Source organism: Euphorbia lathyris, chromosome 1, assembly GCF_963576675.1.
Source record: "Euphorbia lathyris chromosome 1, ddEupLath1.1, whole genome shotgun sequence".
NCBI classification, from domain to species: Eukaryota; Viridiplantae; Streptophyta; class Magnoliopsida; order Malpighiales; family Euphorbiaceae; genus Euphorbia; species Euphorbia lathyris.
The window spans coordinates 45,478,429-45,496,635 of record NC_088910.1 but is presented as its reverse complement, the minus strand read 5'-3'; positions in this window follow the sequence as shown (position 1 = coordinate 45,496,635).

Sequence of the window (18,207 nt, the reverse complement as noted above, 5' to 3'; positions counted from 1 at the left end):
CTCCATCTTCTTACAAAATCGGAAAAAGATTCCCCAGTCTGCTGCTTAGTGCTCTCAAGCTCCTTCAAAGTGACCTCAAACATGGTGTTGAAGCTATACTGAGCGATGAATGACTTCGCTAACTCTTTCCAATCCCTCTTCGTCACCATCGGCAACGCATGAAACCATGTGAGGGCAGCCCCCTTCAGATAAGTGTTAAACAGCCCTAGGACTTGATCCTCAGTCAGGATCGTGTGTTTCATCACAGCAACATACTGATTCATGTGGGCAGTGGGATCCCCAGTTCCATCGAACTTTTTCATGTCAGGGAGCCGGAATTTCAAAGGCAAAGCAGTTGCCGATAAACAATTCTTCAAGTTATAAAAGTCCTGACTCCCGGAACTTCCCCCACGTAGATCCTGCACCTCCTGAGTGATGTGTTGCTTCCACTCCTCTTCCTTAGCTTTCTATTTCTCAAGCTGTTTTCGGATATAGTCCTGATAGTCATCCTCGTTCCCGAAGCGGGGACCACTGTTCACCTCATTCTCAGCGCACTTACTACCACTCTTGTTATCCTTCAACGCCAACTCAGCTAGCTGGGCCAAAATTGCGGCCAACTGATCATTGATATAGTTCACAGAGTTTTCCAATTCGGCCACTTTTTCGTCGGTCGCAGACATACTGACTGAAGACTGAGTATACTCGGACGAAGATGATTCGGAAGCCACAACTATCGATTCAGAACTGTCAATCTGTAGCTGATCAAACTGCCTGACTAACCGGTTACTCTCGCGAAACCACAACCGCTTAATGATGAAGTCTGCGCGAACGGTCATCCATTAGTATGTATGCATGATTTTATATGCATGATTCGTGGTGTGTGTGTTTATTTATTTACGAATATATAAGATAAGAAGAACAAACGTTAGTCTAATTACACGTATCACAACATCTCTCTTCCACCCTTATTCCTCCACACACTCGATGGTCCAAGTCTCTTTCCTAGGATTTTGGTTTGGGGCTCACATTGCGGTCCAGGGGACGCATGATGCCGTCGATTATTGCGGAAAAGTAAATCATTCATCAGACAATACAATTCGTTTTGACGCATCAGCGTTTGGTGACTAAGATATCGACCAAGTAGGATTGTCTTTTCGGAATAACTTGTCTTTTGTCATTTTGCGAGATGCATTAGTTCGGGTTTTGACTCCCTTTGAATGCATCTCAGATTTTAGACGTGGTACGAGTTATTCTTTCAGTTCAATCGTTCGTTATTGACAATGACTCGTTCCCTTTTATTCGCGTGGGTTCGTGTCTCGATTTTTGGATTACGACGGGATCTTTTGGATCTATCGAGAGACGTAACCACGTGTTTATTTAGTGATGAAATCACTTTTAAGGAACAGACTCATTGCGTAATGGGTTTGTTTTTAGCGTTAAGAATCCGTTTGCTCATTTTTGCTACGTGAAAAGACGACGAGTCTTATTCGAGCGTACGATAATCTTTCGGCTAATAACAACTCTTTATTTCTTCCAATTTACGGGATATATCACCCTAGCGTGGTTATAGAAAATCAACGTTTCGTTTAATCGCATGCTTATTCGAAGCAGGGATATTACCGTTCTTTTTCATTTAGGCGCGAGTTAAGCAAACGCGCAGATCGGGCCATATTTCTTGTAGTTTTGGTAACGGTCGAAACGATCGAGCCATTAGTCAAACCCACAGTCTCGTCCATATGGTGCAATCATGTGGTTTAGCTTAATTCGGCTTTATGATTTTAAACGGCGTACATACCGGCTCGAGGCACGTATTTAACGGCATTGGTTTATTTTCTTTAACTACCCTCGGGATGGATATATATCGTAGATACAGAATGACTTTGGTCGTTTGTTTATTTTTGCTTTTCTTTTATTTTCTTAGTCACTTTTTGCGGATACGTCCATTTCTCTTTAGAACAACGCAAGGCATAATGTAAGAGCTTGTCTTTTATTCGGAAGGGACGGGCCACGTTTGTGAAACTCTTTACGTTACAACGGGGTCGTTCAAAACAGAAATGTTCTTCGTTTTCGTTTCGTCATGATTTCGCTTTATCCCAACGTATTTAAAGAATGCGAATGACGGCTATCGTTAATATAGTCTTTTGAATCGAGATATAACTATCCTTAATATCAAAACGATTCGTACTAATACGTGCTTACGTTATAACATATTTTCTGAACATGTGCCTTCTTCGGGACACGAAAAGGGACCAAGCGGGTCGCACAAGTTCATTCATACGAGACGACTAAGTCGTCTTTAGTTCGAATTGTTTTGATGTTTCGGGGTAGTTTGTATATCGGTTTAAGAGTATATATTAACGTATCGTTTCATTTTCTTTACATATTTTAGGATTAGACACGTATCATGGCAATTTGAAAACACGAACTGATTCATTTATCACATCAAAAATGGTAACGGGTAAACCTATGGCAACTTCTAAGGCTACTATATGCTGACACGGCTGATCGCGGGACCTCACAGGACCGCACAAATTCGCCCCTAACGAATGGATGGGGACCCTTTGGCGCCTTACTGTAAGGGGGAACTTACACTAGCCTCTTTCGAGCGACGAATGGACTCTCGCTAGAGGTTTCGCGGAAATTACCCAAAAGGTTTGGAATAATGCTTATGAATGCATACGAAAAGAAATAATACGATCCGTCCCCGTTAAGGGCTTAATACACGCCTTCCGGAATCAAATTTCTCGCTTCCCCAGCAGAGTCGCCACTTGTTAGACAAGGTGCCGCGGCCTAATCTCTCGGGCGGACCGGGGGGTGGACACCTCATGGCGACGTAAGCGGTGATTGGCGCCGAAAGCAACCAATCGTGGAATCAAACTGCTCGGCAGGACCGGAGCTCGGAGTATGGAAGAGTCGCCACCCATGAATGGGAAAATGAACACCGATCCCTTGTGGGAGACCGGTGAGGGTTCGGGAAACTTAGGTACGAGCCGAGAAGGCTAGCTCCTTTCCGGAGAAAGGCTACTAGGCACCCCGACATCGCCCGGTTATGAACCACCGGCCTCCTACTCAGCGTGTTAGGCGATAACGGACTAATCGCATATTTCTTTAAGTTTAAAATTCATTTGAAACCTTTTCTTTCTCGTTTTGAAAACCGTTTTGAGCATATATTATGGAAAGCCATTTTGGTAAAGAATCACCCATTTACATCAGTTCAAAATACATAGGAGAGAGAGGGGGAGAAGAAATAATTGATTTGTTTACAATGTGATTTATGCTTCGTATTACATATTAACTCTAAACTAAGCTCACTTCCCAAAAATGAGTTTATTTACATGGTTCGTACCTTAATCGCCGTTGGAACGATTTAGGTACGTTTCAAAACCCCGTTTAATGACGTTCACTCGAATCGCCGTTGGAACGACTCGAGCGTTTGAAAATGTTGAGATAAAAGCCTTAATAAGAAAACGTGGTTAAGCATACAAGTCAATTTATTTTGTTCAAAAACCATTTAGTTAGGAAAACAATTCAAAAGCTCTATTATTTACAATTAAAAGCAATTTTAATTACGAGGTTCGTTTAATCCGTCGTTGGAACGAATTAAGGTTTTAAAACGTGATGTTTTAAGAAATGGTGTAAAAATGTCAAGAAAACATTATTTACACTTTAGGAATATCTAGAAAACTTTAAGTTTAAATAAGCAAATTAAACTCTCTTTTTGTGATTTTTTTTCCCTTTTTTCACTCAATTGAACCTTACTCGAATACAATAACAACAAATAATAAATTGAATCTCAAACTCACCCAATCAAAACGTTTTTCCCAAATAATATATATACATATAAGAAATTTGGGAAGAAAAGGAGAAAGATATATATATACATATACATGTTTACAAAAATAAGTAATAATACCCATTAAAATAACATAGAGAAAATAATATACATTAATAAGTGAAAGTAGTGATGAAAATACTAATAAGTATAATAAATTTTTATTCTAATCAAAAGCACAAAAGATGAATAAGATTCACGAATAAGAAATTAGTATTTAATCCCTCCCAAAATGATTTATGATGAGTATGTATGGAAAATAACTTTCTAATAACCCAAAATGGCAAATATGTATGGTTTAAATGAATTTAAAAGACAAATCTATATATATATACATATAATTTTATTAAATCAAATTGATAGAAAAATGGTATGTAAACACATTAAATAAATATATGTACAAAGTATTAAAAAATAGCTTGAAAGCATATATTACATAAATATACTTATATATATAGAGGACCAAAAGCCTAAAAGTTGAGAAAGAGGGACTCAAACAGCATTTTTTACATTTCAGCAGCTTTACCGACGGACAATCCGTCGGTAAACAGCCTTTAGTGACAGAAAATGGAAAATTACAGAACTACTCCAACTGTTTCCATATTTATTCAAAAGCTTTAAATTAGATCTATTCTATCATTTTGGATCTCCAAACTACCAAAATTGGATCATAGTCTATAACGGAGAATCCTAAAACGATGTTTTATTTTAAAACGTTATTTCGAAATATTTTCAAAACTTATAATTACAACGTTTTTATTAATCCCGAACTACCTTTGAATCGGATCACGGTTCGTATTGGGATGTTAAAACGAGGTTTTTTTTTATTTCAAAACCGAAAAGAACGTTTATTTAATACGAGACAAAAATAAATACGGGAAATTAAATAAGATGTGATAAATAAATAACTAAATAAATAAAAACTATATCCTAAAAAATAAAATAAGAAAATAAATTAAATGAATAAATAAATTCAATAAATAAAACGAGTCTAGTCCTCGGATAATACCTCAAGATCGGTATCTTGACAGTCGAAGTCGGTTGATTCCACGAGTTGTGATTTTCCGATTTTTTGTGTTTTTCGTCTTTTTAGTAAAAATTTAAACTTTTGGGAAATTCGAACTTTTTGAGAAAAAAATATTTTTCTCAAAAAAATTCACTTTCTCTCTCTAAAAATGTCTAGAGTGAGAAAGCTCTCCAAAAATCCCCCCCTCTCTTGCATGGGGATCCGTGCCTTAAATAGGCAACGGGTCCCAGAAACTTTGGGCAACGCCCAAATAAAATTGGGCGTCACCCAAAGCCAGTTGGGCGGACGCCCAACCTAGTTGGGCGGACGCCCAACTTATGTTGGGCGAACGCCCAACATTAGTTGGGCGAACGCCCAACTATCGTTGGGCGTACGCCCAACCAGCGTTGGGCGCGCGCGCCCAACTGATGTTGGGCGTTCGCCCAACATCGTTGGGCGCTCGCCCAGCGGCTGCCGGGCGCGCTCGCCTAACGGCCGTCGGGCGTGCATCCCGCGCTGTCAGACGCGCGCGTCCAGCGGACATCGAGCGGGCGCCCCGCGCTGCCGGACGTGCGTCCAACTGTCGTCGGACACGCGTCGGCTGTCGCTAGGCGCTCGCACCACGTCGCTGAGCACTTGCGAGCCGTCCACTTGACGACTGCGACTCCCATTAACTTCTTCCATTTTTATTATATATTTTTGCTTTAAAACCTCCGGAACCAACCGCTTCGACCCTCTTGTTACAGGTTTTCGTCACAGGTCCTCCGACTCGGTGTCTACAGTAGGCCACAAGTTTTCCCCTAGAGAAAACGAGTGTCGGACCCGTTTTCCCTAGGGGAAAACGGGTGGTGTACCCGTTTTTCCCTAGAAAAAACGGTTCCGACAACCGTTTTTTCTAGGGAAAAACGGGTACACCACCCCTTTTCGCAAAATTCAACAAAAAAAAATATTTCCTTTTTTATTTCAATTCGTTTAATTTCAATTGTTTTAGGATTAGTTGCTTACCTCATCTTCGAAATCGTCCTTCTCCGGAGTTTTCGAATCCATTTTTCCTGAAATCAGCGACTAGCCACGAGAAGCCACGAGCTAGAGAGAATTTTAGATTTTCCAATGAAAAATGAGAAGGGCGATATTGTCCAAAAGGGTGCGACAATAAGCGAATAGGGTGCGACGAATAGCAAAACCTTTTATTTTTATTTTTAGTTCAAAATGGCACATCAAATGAAACTATGTCTCTTTCTCTTTGTCACTCACATAATTACTGGTTCTAGTTACCATCAATAGTCTAGCCTAGTAAAAGTAACTATCATGTCCAATCCCATGTATACAGCATGGCAAAGATGTAGGAACATGATGCTCTTATAGTTGTTACATGTAATTTTGCAGCAGATAGTAATAAAAGAAAGAAGATCAAAGATTCTCATTAAAATGAAAAAGTTAAGATTACAGTGAAGAAGATAAAAAAAAAACATAAACATGAAGAGAATGAGACGGAAGAACTTAGAAAAGATAAAATGAAGAGTAAACCCTAAAATAAAACATAAAGTTCTTTATATATAAATACAAAGTACAATAATACTCTTAAAAAATTAGAAAGACTAAAATATCCTTTAGTATTTCTGTTATCCCTCTCAGGCTCGAGTGCAAATAGTGAGTACACCAAACTTGTAAATTATAGGTTGAAAAAGCTTTTAGGTAAAGCTTTTGTAAAGACATCGGCAATTTGATTTGTTGTAGAAACGAGCAAAGATTGAATGAGGCTTGTTGTCAAGTTTTCTCTTACAAAATGATAATCAATCTCAATATGTTTGGTTCTTTCGTGAAAGGTAGAATTGCTTGTCAAATAAATGGCAGACATATTGTCGCAAAAAAGTGGAACAAGTTGTTGATGTAATAATAACTAGAGTATTTGTCAAATATATACCACCATTGAACCTCAGCTATAACAGAAGCCATGTATTTGTACTCAGTTTCTCTAGATGATCATGAAATTGTAACTTGTTTCTTGCTTTTCCAAGAAACCAAAGATTGTCCGGGGAAAACACAATAACCAAAAACTAACCCTTGACTATCCATGCATGTTTCCCAATTCGCATCAGAACAAACTTGCAATTTCATCTCGGATGTTGATGGAGAAAATAACCCTTTAACATGATCACTTTTAACATATTGCAAAATTATTCTAGCTGCTTGAAAATTAACATCAGTAGGTCTCGATAAATATTGACTTAGCGCGTCGACAAAAAAAGTGATAGATGATCTCACAGTAGTTAAATATACCAATCTTCCTATCAAACATCTGTAAATAGTAGGATTTGCCAGAACAGTCCATTGGTCTTTAGATAACCGTAAAAGTAGCATCCATCGGAGTCGAAACATACTTGGCAGACAGTAAACCAACATTCTCCAAGAGCTCGAAGGCATACTTTCATTGAGTTATACTTAGTCCTGCACTAGAACGAGCAATTTCAAGTCCGGGAAAATATTTTGAAAAACCTAATTCTTTAATTTTAAATTCAAAATCTAAAAGATCCTTAATGTGAGAAATCTCAACAATATCATTACTTGTTATAACAATCTCAACAATATCATAACCTGTTTATATCCCTGTGTTTAAAAAGAAAAACAGATAACCTAACAAACCACCGCCTACTAGTTTGTTTTAATAAATACTTACGTTATAACATGTTTATATGAAATTTTTTCAGGATGTGAGGAAAAATATGACATAGTAAACACTAACTTATTGCAACAAAATTATTTCTAATCCTATTGGTAAACATAAAGTTTTATGTACAAAATTATATTTGTCAATTAGCAAAAAAATAATAGTTATACAAAAATTAATGTCTTTATTTGTCATTTTACCCAAATACTCTCTCCATTTCAAAATAATTATCACATTTCATCAAAAAAAATTATTTCATATATTATTTGTTAGGTTTAGTTTTCAAGACAACCTTTTCGTATTTTACCCTTATTAATGAGTTTAATATTAATTGCATCTTTTGTCATTTTAAGTTTTTAATGTATAAAGAGTGATTCAATTTAATAAGTGACATAAAAAAGGAGAATAATTTATAAAGAAAGATAAGATGTATTTTAGTCTATGTTCCATAAATTTAATGCAAATCAATCATTTCCTTTGTTTTTATTAAAGGCAGAGGAGGAGTATCGAGGAGCCGAGACATCCCAATTAGGTTGGCACCCCTCGGTTGCCATGAGACCCGAACTCAAAATATATAAATAGGAGAAAAAATACAAAGTAGTCCAAAGTTAAGCAAACTGATACATTGTACGTCCTGGTCCTATATAATTATCAATAATAAAAGAATTGAGAATCGGCGGATGAGAATCCCACCAGCAAGATGAAGTGTTATTCCGTCCCAAATTAGCCAGGCAATCGTCAGCCATATTGCCTTCCTGGAAGACGTGCGAAACCACAAAGTTCATTGTGTCCAGAAGCGAGATGCTCCGCTGCCATTGAGCTCTTTGTTGCCATGGGATCGGTCCAGAATGCGATTTTAGCAGGGAGACTACGTAAGTTGAATCGCTTTCTAAACAGATTGACATCAAGCCATGAGAATGAGCAAGGTGGATGGCACGTAGGGCTGCTTCCAATTCAACGCGGTGAGCGTGTGTATAGGATGAAGGACCCGATGGAGATGCCTCTGTCATTTTCTCAATATGTGTGATTTGTTCAAATGTGACAATTATTTTAAAATGGATGGAGTAGTTATTAGTATTCAGTCAAATTTTAACAAATAAGTTTCTATAAAAGGCTAGTTAAATTTTACCACATAAGTTTCTACAAACCGTTAGTTAAATCAACTAAATATAAAAAGTACTTCTTCTGTTCCACAATATAGATGTCTTTCTAGAGAATTTCTTTTCATAATACATGACATTTTGATTCACTCCATGCATACTAATTGAGTTTTACCAAATATACCTCTATTTAAGTTGTCATTTTATTTTGGGAATAGATAAAAGTTACTTAGTGGATGCAATTAATACGAGGGTAACAAAGTCTTTTACTTAAACTTAATTACATTTCTTAAGTCTTGTGCTTTAACCTTAAAAAACATGCATTGTGGAATCAGAGGGAGTAAGGAATGTTCATGTGAATCTTAATGACCAAATGAATTTTAATTTTCCCTTATTCCTTATTTAAGAATAATTTGCGTTGTTATCAGAAGCCGCCCTAACGGTATAAAAAGCTCTTCAGAGCTGTCTAAAGGGTGTTTTATTTTTCTATCTTGGAGGAAAGTGGACCCGTCCTAGATGGGATCATATATGGATATGATGCGCTTTTATAGGTTTTTTCTTCTTCGTGGATAGGTGGTCAGCTATATCCATTGTTAGCCTCTAGGGCTTCTTGAGAGTTATATTTTCTTTAGAAAGGAATAACCCGCCCTTTATGGGACCATTTGTTCCTACCGTATAGGATTATGATTCGCCTTTAGGGACTACTTTTCTTCAGTTCTGCCATATTGAGGAGAATGACCCGCCCTTAGGGATCAGTAAGAATGATCAGCCATTTAGGGACTTTTGCGCATTTTGTGGGGTTTTTTGACACTCTAGGCACTTGCCTTTTTAGCCTTTACTCATTTTCCAAAGTGTTTTTACTTTGCATTTGTGAAGGCGAGACTTCATTGCTTTTGATGAAGACGGGGCTTCATTAATTGGAAGAAGACGAGGCTTCATTGCTTGGATGAAGACGAGGCTTCATTGATTTGGATGAAGACGAGGCTTCATTATTTTGATGAAGATGAGGCTTTATTAATTGGATGAAGACGAGGCTTCATTGTTTTGATTAAGACGAGGCTCCATTGCTTTGATGAAGACGAGGCTTCATTAATTGGATGAAGACGATGCTTCATTGTTTGGATGAAGATGAGGCTTCATTGTTTTGATGAAGACGAGGCTTCATTGTTTTGATGAAGACGAGGCTTCATTAATTGGATAAAGACGAGGCTTCATTGCTTGGATAAAGATGAGGCTTCATTGATTTGGATAAAGACGAGGCTTCATTGTTTTGATGAAGATGATGCTTCATTACTTTGATGAAGACGAGGCTTCATTAATTGGATGAAGACGAGGCTTCATTGTTTGGATGAACCCTTTTCTTTCCAGAACTATTTTTACTTATGCATTATATCTTTTAGCAAGTAATTTTCTAGACTCTGGTTTAGGATTTGTTTTGTTTGTTCAAGGTAGGTGGCCAGCCATACCTCGGAGTATGAGCCTTTTTGAAGGCTAGAAGCTTTTATTCCTGGTGAGGAAGTTAAGCTGCCCCAGGTGATCGATTGTTTCCTATCTTTGAGGTAAATCGATCCGCCAACGGGTCTTAATACTCTCCTTTTGAGAAGAATACTTGAGGGTGTAAAGATCTCACGTCTGAGAAATTTTTAACCCGTCCCTAACGGTGATCAATCGTTTCCTATATTTGAGGTAGATCGATCCGTCGCTGAGATTATTGTTCTCCTATCTTTGAGGAGAAAGTTTAGGGTGTAATTTTCTCATGTTTGAGATAATTTTAACCCGCTTTTGATGGTGACCAATATTTTTCCTGTCTTTGAGGAGAGAGTTGAGCTTATTTGAAAGCTCTTGAGGGTCTGTGTTTCTTATCTTTATGGAAAGGGGACCCGCCCTTGGTGGGGATCAATTGTCCTATCTTTGAGGTAATTGATCCGCTTGTGGAACTTTTCATTCGCCAGCCATTGGGTGTATATCACCTCTTTGATTACATCCGCCTGTTCAGCTTTGCTATTTCTTCTTCTATAGAATTTGGAAAGATATAGAACAAAACTAGGCAAATGAATATAAGAAATATGGCGAGAAAGAATAAATTATAAAATATAGGATACTATAACATTTTAATGCACATATAAGAATACGTAAAAATACTGATTTTTAGGCCCATGGTTCCGTCTTTTCTGAGCAACTGGAACCGCATCCTTAATGATGTTTAACTTATGAGTAATCACACCTGGGCTTACTCCTGTGAGGATCTCATTCTCCCATGCAAACACGCTTTCAAACTCAATGAGAACTTTCGTAACATCCTCCTTGATCTCAGGTTTTAATCCTTTGGCGATCCGCACCCGCTTTCCATCAGCAATAAGGAACATTTCCGTGTCGCCCAAAGCTGTAGTGACAAGTTCATCTTCCTCACCTTCGTCATCTTTGGATTGTGGGCGGATCGATAGTGACTCCGAGTAGGTCTCTTGAGCCACCTTTTGGTTCCCGCTAATCATTACTCCTCTTTTGCTGGTGGGAATGTACATTGCCAGACGACGGGTGGAAATTAGGACTGCAACCTCTGAGATGAACGGCCGCCCAAGAATGATGTTATAAGCTAATTATCCATTCATAATAGAGAACTCCAGATCACCAATCCACGCTTGATCATCATCTGCCAGCTTGCATTCCAAAGTTACCTGGCCCTTGGTCTGGATAGTGTGACCTGTCACTCCCATGATGTCAACAATGGTTGTTTCTATTTGGATCGGATCAACCTTTAGTTTGGCAAATGCACCTCTGGTGATGACATTGCAAGAACTGCACGTATCCACCATTACTCGCTTCATTTCCCAACCTTCCACCACCATAGTAATAACTAGAGCATCTGCATGTGGAGGGATTACTGGACCTGTTTCTGCAAAAGGGGCAATTGAGGGATGTTTTATCCAGGGCGGATATTTTTATTTTTGCTTTTTTCACGAGTGGCTGATACACTGGTCCATCTGCTATGACATTAATGACACTTTTGAATTTCTTTTTGGGCTCTGTCTTCTGCTTGTCGTCTTGTTATTTGTTATTCTGGACGAATCTATCTAGTTTGCTAGCTCCCAGCAAGCTTCAGTGTGGTGGCCATTTCTTCTATGGAACCTGTAGTACGCTTTGACGTTTCTTCCATCGGTTACATGCTCCCCTCCTTTGGGTTCGGGATATGTAATGTCCCGTTTATATTGACTCTTCTCCTTTATATTGTGGCAAGTTTGAAGCTTTAAACATTTTGTCCACCTCGTACCTCAAGATTCGTGCTGTGAATGGCGAATTCCTGTTAACTGGATGGCGTATCTTTCTGGATTGTTCTCTTGTCTATCTAGAGCGGCATGCACTCGCCTTTCAATCTCATCATCCGTGTGTTCAATGTTGAATCGTGGTGGTGCTGGCTCTTGATCTTGATCTAGATCATGTTGAAGTTATGCTTGGAACTATAGTTTAACGCAGATGGATGTTGTCACAACCGCCAAAGCCATTTTATCTAGCTTCGAATATCTTGTCTCTGTATCCTTCAACATTTTGCTAACATAATAGATGGCGAACTGTTGACCTTCTTCTTCTTGAATAACCACGGTGCATATAGCTTTATCCATGATAGATTGATACAAATGCAGGTCTCCCCTTCAGATTGGTTTGCTCATCAAGGGTGGTTCTGCTAGGAATTGTTTTATACCTTGATATGCTTGTTGACAAATTTAGTCATTCATTGTTAGATCTAGGCTTATTAAAAATAAGGGCGTGTTTGGTTGCTACTTTTTTTTATCTCTTATTTGTCTTTTCACTTTGAAAATGAGAGTTTTAGGTGTTTGGTTAGACACCGCATGTTTGTCTTTCGTAGCTGAAAAATAACTTTTTATTGGAAAATCAGTCTTTTCAAACAGCAAACAACAAACCGTGATAAAAAAAAACAGCAAACAGTAGGTAAAACAAACGGACCCTAAACCTTAAGATACTTTGAATTTCCATCCTAAAATTCTAATAAACATAGATCTAACGGTGAATGATCAAATACTACGTAGTCATTAAAATCCATATAATCAAAACTGATAAATAGTTAACCGGTAATAGTGAAACTCTATTTAACAAACGGCATTTTGAAAACCCAATTAGAGTATTTAACCAAACATTGGGGGGCCATATAGTAAGGTATAGCAAAAAATGTCGAAAATCTGTCATTTGCTTTTCTCTGTTTTTGTGGGTGTTTAGTAGCAATAATGGAATTTAATATGGATGAAGAGAGAGAATATGACCGTATACGGAATAGGACCATACCATACGGCTTTGTCCGTTGCTGCCACATGCTACGACCCCCACCTTTTCCATCTACCCTCCTTTTTCCCCTTTATTCACGTAATTACCCTTTTTCCTCCTTTTTACCAAACTAACCCTTCCCCCCTTTCACTTCAATTCAACATTCCTATTATTTTCGCTTCAAATATCGCTTAAAATATCGTTTGCCCGTCGTACGAAAAAAGCTTGAAAGCACTCCACTTTCAAAGTATCTCAATAGCTTTCATCTAACTTATTTAAAAATGTATTATTTAAAATAAAATCAATTAATCACTTAATTGTAAAAAAATAAATTGCGTTCGAAAGATGTATTCACACACATTAACGAAGTCAAACTATTAAAAATGAGATTTTAATATCAGAAATGACAAGATTTATTGTTGAGCAAGTAAGAACTTTCTTATTATATAATAATATTCTAAAGCGTGTACAACGTACCTGTCATACGCAACTTACTTATTTACAAATGATTGATTAATTAAATATATTTTAAGTAAGTTGAAGGGGTTGTCAAGATATTCTAAATAAGTTAAGGGAGCCATAGGATACTTTAACATTTTAAGGGTCAATCAAACTTTTTAGATTCAGTGGCGAAATAATGTATTAAGTCAGTTATTTTTGTTGTTTTAACTATGATTTGAGTGGTAAATTAAACTTATGACTCTTGAACGTTGCACTTATTTTTAGTATGGCCCATAAACTTTAAAATTGGATATTATGACCCTTGAACTTTACATTTACTAACATAATGACCGTTTTTATCTTTTATCGTTGATCAAGTCAAAAAGAACGATGACGATCTCAAAATGGAAAAGTCCAAAAATTAAAATTGTTTAAAATCATAATTCTCATTGATCCACGAATTTTTATTTTTCAACTCACCTTTTTTAAAACTTTCTCTCTTAATCAAATAATATTTTTTTAAAAGAACCAAACAATATTTAAATAACCTCCAAACCAAAAACTTTAAGAATTAAAGTTTTTTAGAATATAATTTTCATTAGCTCTACAATGAATGGCTACCTGCTATTAGAGTGGTCGTTTTGATCGACGTTAAAAATGAGTAATTATGTTAGTAAAGTGCAAAATGTAAGGCGATTATATTCAATTTTGAAATTCATGGACCTTAATGAAAGTAAAAACAAAGTTTAGGGGCCATGAATATAATTTAGCCTTGATTTGAGTTGTAAATCCTTTATGATCACCAATCATCTTCTCATTGATTTGTGATAAGATGATGGGTTCTTGCACCTTTTCTTTTTAGATAATCATCTTGTTATTGGACACCAAACACTATCCTACTACAATTTTTAAACAATAATGTCATGATATTTATTAAAGTTTTTAGGTACCAATTGCATCATATATGTTCAATTTTTTAAATCAAGACAAATATTTATCATTTAAATTTGAACTACTTTCAATCATGTTTTCTGAGTTTGATAGATTACTTTATTGTCTAAGTAAATACTGTCTTGCCAAAATAAAAATAAAAATAATCATATTGATTGGCAAATACAATTATAAATTCTTGAATTTTTATGAGATTGTGCTACTAACCCCTAAACCAAAAGTTTGTTTTTCATAAGTCTTAAACTTTTATTATGCGTCAATAAAATCAAATCTTCTATTTTAATTAATTTTATTTAATTGACTCCTAGAATATGTTATTTGCCAAAATGAATTTGATGGGTTCAGAGATGACAACATATCTGAATTTCTTGATAATCAAGATTATTCAATTTTAATAAGACTATTCGTAATCATATATAAAAAGGTTTGGAAAATAAAAATTATAAAAATACATGTAATGGGTATTTATATATTCTTCTGAGTAGCCTCTATCTGAAACCTAGTTATATATATATATATATGGTCGGTTAATTAGTTTACTAACATTGATTCGGTCAGTTAACCATTTGATCGGTTTTTAAAAACACTAATTATATACTAATCCACTAAATTCGGTTAACTAATTATTTCGATCGGTTAACCTTTTATTCCAGTTTCTAACCATTAGTAAATAAAAAAAATAAAATAATTCTAATTTTTTTTTATTGTGAGTAGGACAACGGGTCAATAGCGAGTTGAAGAGATTAATGACGGAGAAGGAAACGTGTGTGTATTGTGTTTGTGTTGACTATGGATTAGAGAGTGAAAGGAGATGAAGAAAGGGCGGCAGAAACGGATGATGAACTAATTAAAAATAGGATTGAAAACAAATTAATGAAAAAATAATATGCGGATGGATTATATACATAAAAAATATTTATTTACATAAAAAATATTTATTTTGTTTATCAGGATAATATTGAACTGGTATTGAACTGATATTTTAATTCGTATAAACAAATTTTAGCGCAAACTAAATCTTGTTTCTATTTAGTCAACATGTATTCTGTCTTTCCAAAACCAATAGTGAAATTCTTTCTCCTTTGCAGTAAGATTTTATAATTTTTTTATATAAAAAAATATATATAAGGTATTGCTTATATCTTACTTTAAAAAAGATAATCAATGTAGGGAAGGGGAGCCCAAGCGTACAGCCAGTACAGGAGGGGGAGATAGTAAATATGGCTGTGGATAATGAAGATGATGGGCTTGAACTGGAAGACGATCGCAAGCGTAGGCGAGCAGACCCGGAGTCGAGTTCAGTTAAGGCTATTGTGAATAAGCTGCAGGGCAACAGGTCTGATCAGGTTCTTAATACTCCGAATGGGACAGTTTCTACGAGCCAAGTAGATTCTTCTTCTTCTAATGACACAGAAACGGCGCGGTCTGCGGAGCAGGCCCGCCGAGGATTATGAATTGTCTAAGCTGGAACTGCCGGGGGTTGGGGAACGCCCAGGCAGTTCGGTCTCTCGGCAAGCTTGTTAAGACAAGTAAGCCGGATTTGGTCTTCTTGATTGAAACTTTGGTTACTAACTCCTGTATTGATGTTTTGAAGAGGAAGTTTGGTTTTGAAGGTGCTTTTGCAGTGGATTGTAGAGGTAGGAGTGGAGGAATTGCCCTACTTTGGAGGAAGTCTGATATGGCTTCGGTAGTTTCTTTCTCTGATCACCATATTGAAGTTCAAATGCACGATGCTGAGAAGGGGGATTGGAGGCTGGTTGGCTTCTATGGCCATTCTAACAGAGCCAATCATGTGTGGTCCTGGAATCTCTTGACTCAATTGTGTTCCTCTTCGATCCTCCCTTTACTGGTTATTGGGGATTTTAATTGTATTCTTTCTGATTCAGAGAAGGTTGGGGGTCCAGGCTACCCTCAGGGGTTGATGCGCCGGTTCCAGGAGGTGGTGGAAGAGAATCTGTTGATTGATCTTCCTACACAGGGCAGTCAATTCATGTGGGAGAGGAGTCGGGGTACTAGACTGTGGGTCAGGGAGAGGTTGGATAGGGCTATGGTCACTAGTGCTTGGGCGGACAGATTCCCAACTCGTCGGCTTCGTACTCTGATCTCAGCTTACTCTGATCATGCACCTATTTTCTTAGAGTTTGATAATCCGGTTACTAACGTGAGGCGTAGCCATTTTCGCTTTGAACAAGAGTGGTTGTCAGATCCTGAGTTCAAGGTGTTGTTGAGGACTTACTGGCTAAGAAGTAGTTGTCATAACCTCGATGCCAAGCTGGAAGCCTGTGCCAGTAGTATGGAACAATTGGGAAAGAAGTATCGGATGAGGTTTAGAAAGCAAATTGAGGGCTGTAAGAGGAGGTTGGATGGTCTTGTGGATAGTAATACTCCGGCTGATGTGGTTAGTTTCCTTCAGGCCAAATGTGAGTTGAATGCCCTACTTGAGTCTGAAGCTATTCATTGGCAACAAAGGGCAAAGAATTTCTGGTTACAAGAGGGGGACCAAAATACTAAGTTTTTCCATGCCTGTGTCAAAGCTAGAAAGCAGAGGAGCACCATTCGCCATCTTAAGGATGTGAACGGCCTGATAGTAGAAGGAGTAGATGATATGGGGAGTATTGCCAAAGCATATTTTTTTGATCTGTTTGCTGGACCTACTAGCCCTTGTTATGATGCTGTGAATACCCTTGACCCTCTTGTTACACCTGAAATGCAGGCTGACTGATGCGTCCCCACCTAAGGTTAGAGATGGGAACTCACTAAGGGATAAGTGTACCCCGTCGTTATCAAGTAATAAATTTCTGGGTTTAAGTCCAGGTTATCGTCCACAGGATTTATTTCTGCAAGTACCGAATTACTAAGTCTCGGATGTTATCTAGGCTTAAGGGGTTTGAGTTGGTTTTGTTTAATTAATCTACTCCTAGGTTGGTTTGCACTAATCCTAACTAGATTATCTAATTCTGACTAAGTTATTCTAACCCTAACTAAATTACTCTACCCCTAATTGATCTTTTACCAAAGCAATTAACTGAATGAACATGAAGGAATACGATGATAACAATGATAGAGTGTTTAAGCAATTGAATTGAAACTAAGTCGCTTATGTCCAAGGCGATTAACCCGACCTATCCTCCTAAAGTCCCTAGTTCGTGATTCCCTTGTAAGGCCGAAACTAGCTCTAAGGCTCAGTAATTTGGGCTTAATCTTCTATAGGGTCGTCAATCCTATAGGCACTGACTAGGTCAGATTCAGCTCGCAATATGTGCCAACCTAATTTTGGGATTATCGAATGAGTTAAACCAATCAGACAAAGCGTAAGACAAAGATTAAAACATCAAAACAGTTGAATAAACAAAATCTATATTATATATCAAAGATGAAGGAATTGTCACGAAGTTACAATAAACCTAGAATTCATAGCATGTATCAGAGGCTAGACAGAATATAAAAGAAGAAAAATCCCTTTCAGGGAACCTGTCTACCAATGCAGGCGTCTTTCTAGGATTTAAGGATGGAGCTTGAGTAATCCTCGGTGAATGGAGCTTCGGAGGTGTCTTCAATGGAGGTTTGAAGGTTATGGAGGAGGTGGAGAGGATTTCTCAAGGTGGAAGCTAAGCTAATTACAAAACTAAAAGATATCTAATTTACAATTGAAAATTCCTATTTATAGACGCGTCTCGGGCCTCGTTTTGACCTAATTTCGTGTCCTTGTTGGTGTAGGAAGACGTGGGGCCGAACGTGGCTTCGTGGGGGCGGAATTGGTCTTTTTGACCAATTCCCGCAGGTCTGCTCGCCGAGTAGGAAAGGCTGCTCGCCGAGCAGGATTGCGACGAGCAGCCCCTGCTCGCCGAGCAGGTGCCTGGTGGCCTGCTCGGCGAGCAGAAATGGCCCGGGGGGGGCCTGCTCGCCGAGCGTTTTCGCCCGAAGCGCGCTCGATCCGTACCGGATGACTTCCAAA